The following is a 5,596-nucleotide window of genomic DNA, read 5'->3' on the forward strand; positions in this document are numbered from 1 at the left end:
GAATGTTTAACTGATACTTGACTTTAGTATCAGTCCGCTGATTCCAAGCGGCTCGCATTAAGTAATCAGTTCAAGACTGATTCTTCTACTGCTGCTTCAGTCGGTAACTTCAGTCTTCAGTCTCCAGTCCTTCGTTCTTCAATCTTCAGTCTTCAGAACAGCAACTAAACTAGAGAAAAAACTCTAACACTTGAGTTCGAGCAGTTCTAGTCTATTACAAATGAAACCTATGGATTTTGGTATCATCAAAACATGGATTAGGATATTCCATTAAGTTCCCAACAATTTCCCCCTTTTGGAAGATGCCAAAACCACACAACAGTTCTAAGCAAGAGAAAGACTGAACTCAGAGCACAAGTTCTAAAACAGGGTGAATACTATTCCCCTTTAACAATAGAACCTAAAACTTGTACTTAGAGAAAAAACACAACTGTTCAAAAAAAAAAAAGAACAAGGACAAGACAGAAAAACATTAATCAGAGCCTGGACAAAGAGTCATTGTCTTCAGGTTGAGATCAAAAGAAGTTATTTTCATTAAAAGAAAGACTGATGAGACATCGGTCGAGGTACAGGGCAAGACTTACAAAGGAGTAAAAACAATAAAAACAAAACACATGGGAAACCCATGGACTCCAGCAGTCTGCTTGTCTGCGCCTTGAACTTCTTGATCTTCATCTTCAGTCTTCATGTTCCTAAGCTTGTTTCACTCACACTTGTTTTCCGTTGACTTGAGGTCTTTACTGAAACATTATCCTTACAACTTCTGGTGATCCTTTTGCTTTACCATCTTCAGTCTTTCGACAAGATGCAGGGAAAAACCTTCTCTGACTTCCTACTTTCCCCCTTTTTGGCAACATCAAAAAGGGAGCTGATGATGGAAGCTATGATCGGATAGGACTCAACTCCGATTCTCAAGCACTTGTGGAAGGACTTGAGAAGAGGATGAGTCCAGAGATGCAGAAGAGGAAGACGCCAGTGTGGGGTGAGGTGATGAGGGACACGGAGAAGTGGAAGAGAACTAGAGGATGAGGGAGACAGAAGAATGAGGAAGGCTGCCTTAGAGAGGGAGAAGGCTGCCTTGAATGGAGAAAGAGAGACTTAAGAAGAAGAGAGAGGTGACGAAGATGAAGAAAAAGGGAGAGTATGGGAGAAGGGTGTGAGAAGGAAAAATCGAATCAGTGACAGTCGTGAGGACTAACACTGTCGATTTGCCAGCATGAGGTCTTTTGAAGAATGGACCTTGTGCGGCTGAAGATGCTGGCCGACAACGAGAGAGAGCTCGTTGTTGTTGCATGTCAAGGAGGTGTACAAGATATCTGAATTAAAGTTGATATCCTCCGAAAGATGTGAAGCTTCTTGGCGCCAGGCATGAGGATGGAAGACACTCTCGTCGCTGGATACAAGTGATTATGAAGCAAGCTTTGACGTCGGAGAGACGTTAAGATCCAGTGGAAGGGTCCGGTGAAAACCAAGTATGTGAGCGTCATTCTCCCACTCCATGACTTTGCAGTCATTGATTTCTCCTTTGCCGGAACAAAATTTTCTCTGCACTTTTTGAAAGATTGAAAATTTTTCTCACAGTGAAGGCTGTGGAGAATTGTTAGTTGATGCAGAAAACTAGTGAAGACATCAAGGCATAAATAGACAATTTTACCAAGAGGAAGATGAAAAAGTTTTTCGAAAACTGTGCCTAAAATGTTTTTGAAGGAAAATTTTACGTCCGCCGTCACTGCAGAGGACAGAAGCTTCAAAAGGTGAGAAAGATCATTGCATTTTGTCAAATCAATGAGATTCACAAGATTTTCATTTCAGAGGCAAAAGGTTGGAAAGATTTTTAGAAATGATCAGGACAAGTTAAATCAAATACAAATTTTTCCTTTTAAAAGTACTTGTCCTTCTCGGATATTCCATTTTCCAACAATCAGTTAAAGATTTTGAAACAAACTGATCAGTTAGAGAAAACTTTTGAAAACAGACAAATGTCTCATAACTGAAATAACTGATTTTTAAATATTAAGTTGAAGATACTTACTGATCGACTGATCATTGTAGTCAGTCGATACCACTGATCCTGGTTGACTTATCAGGATGAGTTCTCTTCAGATGAAGACTTGTCTTCATTGCTTTCCACGTCAGCAGTTGTGGAGCACCAGTTGGTTGACCACCAGTCATCATGACTGTTTGAGGAAATCTTTAAACACAGCATCACTATTATGGGTTGATAAGGCCGATCCTTCCACACAGATCGTTGAACCTTTCTTCAGGAAGAGCTTTGGTCAGCAAGTCTGCTCTCTGAACTACGGTCGGAATCCATTCAACAGAGATATCCTTCTTTTCGACATGATCACGAATGAAGTGATGTCGGATAGCAATATGCTTGACTCTGGTGTGATGAACTGGATTCTGTGAGATTGCAATGGCACTGGAGCAGTCGCAATAGATTGGGACTTCCTTCTCTTCGATCCCATAGTCCTTCAGTTGTTGGACTAACCATAGGAGTTGTGAGCAGCAGCTTCCCGCAGCAACATATTCAGCTTCAGTTGTGGAGGTGGCGACTGAAGTCTGCTTCTTTGAAAACCAAGAGATGAGCTTGTTGCCTAGGAATTGACAAGTTCTCGAAGTTGATTTGCGATCAATTTTGCATCCTGCAAAATCTGAGTCTGAATATCCGGTGAGCTTGATGTCATCGTCAGCTGGGTACCACAATCCTAAGTTGGGTGTGCCTTTGAGATATCGCAAAATTCGTTTTGCAGCATCCATATGAGCTTCATTTGGATCTGACTGATATCTTGCACAAACCCCGACTGCATACGCGATATCTGGTCTGTTAGCAGTCAAATACAACAATGATCCAATGATTTCTCTGTATTTGGTTGACGATACAGATTTTCCTTTCGATCCTGGATCAACTTTCCAGTTTATGTTCATTGGGATCTTAACTGATTTCATGTGCTGAATACCGAACTTGGCGATCAGGTCTTTGGTGTACTTTGACTGATTGATCAGTATTCATTCGCTGGTCAGCTTGACTTATAATCCAAGAAAGAAATTCATTTCTCCCATCATGGACATCTGAAACTTGTTACTCATGATATCAGCAAGCTTCTTGCACATGCGTTCGGATTTTAATCCGAAGATTATATCATCGACATAAATCTGAACAAGTAGAAGATCTTCTCCTTCCTTGAGATTGAACAAAGTTCTGTCCACTGATCCTTTCTTAAATCCTTGTTCAACAAGATACTCAGAAAGAGTATCGTACCATGCTCTTGGTGCTTGTTTAAAACCATAGAGCGCTTTCTTCAGCTTGTACACCTTTCTGGTCCTGCAACCTCAAAACCTGGAGGTTGTTCCACGTAGGCTTCATTGGTGAGCACTCCATGCTTCCAATCTGGCAATTGGGGCAAAAGTTTCATCGTAGTCGATTCCTTCTTCTTGACTGTAACCTTTTGCTACTAGCCTTGTTTATTTCTCACAACATTTCCTTCTTCGTCTTTCTTATTTTTGAAGATCCATTTCAAACCGATCACCTTTGCAACGCCTGGTCGATCCACAAGTTCCCAAACTGAATTCCAATTGAATTCATTTAGTTCTTCTTGCATTGCGATGACCCATTGAGTGGACTTCAAAGCTTCTTCGACGTCCTTGGGCTCTGTAGATGATAAGAAACAGCTGAAGTTCTTATCTTCGTTGATGCAGTTCTGGTTGATATCAAAGATGAGGTTGCACATTGATCTTCGAGTCTTTACACCGTCTGATGGTTCTCCAATGATGTTCTCCTTTGAATGGAGTTCAAACCATCTTCGATACTTCTTGATCTCTTCTGGTGATAGGTTCTTCAGTCAGAATGGTTCTGAATCGTTGAGCATTTTCTTGAGCAGGGGAGTGTTGAACTGGAGTAGCTTCAGGAGGTTCAACTTGTTCTTTGGCTATTGGAGTTCCCCCTTGACTGATGCCATCTGCAGTGGCTCTAGTATGAGCTTCAGACCTTTGACTGATCTTCTGATACTAAAGCTTTTCAGTATCTTCTTCTTTTCCTGGTCCCCACACCAAGACTGTAGAAGGTTCGGGGTTGTTTATTTCAGTTTTGGAAACTTCAGTGTTCTCAACACTTCTTTTAGTTTCCTGTATCCTAAAATCATCAGTAGTCTCATCAAAAACAACATGTGGTATTTCTTCAACACAAAGAGTTTGAGAATTAAACACTCGATAGGCTTTGCTGGATCGTTCAGTTCCAGAGTATCCAAGAAAGATTCCTGGATCAGCCTTGCTATCAAATATGTTTAATCTTCTCTTATCATTGTTGTGGATGAAACACCTAGAACCGAAAGCATGAAAATATGAGATTGAAGGCTTCCTGTTCTTCCATAGCTCGTATGGGGTTTTCCCATGTCTTTGAGTGAGGAATGAGCGATTCTGCGTGTAGCATGCGTTGTTGACTGCTTCGGCCCAAAACTTCAAAGGGAGTTTTGATTCGGCTAGCATCGTCCTTGTTGCTTCCTTCAAAGACCTGTTTCTTCTTTCTGCTACTCCGTTTTGTTGAGGAGTTCTTGCTGCAGAAGTTTGATGACTGATTTCTTGTTCCTCACAATAGTCACGAATGACAGCATTGAGGAATTCAGTCCCTCGATCTGATCTGATGCTGATGATGTTGACTTTCTTTTCAACACTTAGTCTTCTCAGCAGCTTTGGCAATTCCAACAGTGTCTCTCTCTTGGTGTAAAGAAAGATAACCCAAGTATATCGTGAATAATCATCCACGACAACTAAGGTATACTTTCTACCGTTGTAACTTCTGGGAGAGATTGGGCCAAACAGATCCATGTGAAGTAGTTGAAGAATTCTTTCAGAGGAGTGTCCTGACTTTGACTTGAATGAAGTCCTGGTCTGATTTCCTTTTTGACATGCTTCACATTCTTGCTTCTTCTGGAACACAATAGAAGGTAAACCTTCTACCAGTTGACGCTTAGCAAGTTTGTTGATCGTTTTGAAGTTAAGGTGGTTGAGTCTCCTGTGCCACAGCCAGTTGAGCTCCGAGCTGCTTTTGCTAATGAGACATGTTTCTGGAGGGCTGTCTTCCCATGAGACGACGTAGAGACTTCCTTGTCTGATCCCTCTCAGAACCACCTTTCTTTGACTGTTTCTGACAGTGAATTCATCCTTTTTGATCTTCAATGCAAAACCGCTATCACAAAATTGACTCACAGACAACAAATTATGTTTTAGTCCAGAAACATAGCTAATATTACTGATACTGGCGTTACCCATGTCGAGCACACCATAGCCTTTTGTTTCTCCTATTGAGTTATCTCCGAATGCAACTTTTGATCCAGCTTTCTCAACATATCGAGTTAGATATTCTTTGTAGCCCGTCATGTGCTTCGAAAAGCCGCTATCCAGGTACCATGTTCTGATTGAGGCTTTAACTTCTTCATTCTTTTTGTGTTTCCTATTTTTGACCTGCAAGAAAGAGTTAATTTAGGTACCCAATCAATGTTTGGGTCCTTCATTGTTAGCTCGTGTTCCTTTTGAAACCCATATCTGCTTCAGAACTGGTCTTGGTGCTGATCTCTTACGCTTTGTCGGTTGTCTGACT

This window comes from Salvia miltiorrhiza, chromosome 3 (assembly GCF_028751815.1).
Source record: "Salvia miltiorrhiza cultivar Shanhuang (shh) chromosome 3, IMPLAD_Smil_shh, whole genome shotgun sequence".
Classification (NCBI taxonomy): Eukaryota; Viridiplantae; Streptophyta; class Magnoliopsida; order Lamiales; family Lamiaceae; genus Salvia; species Salvia miltiorrhiza.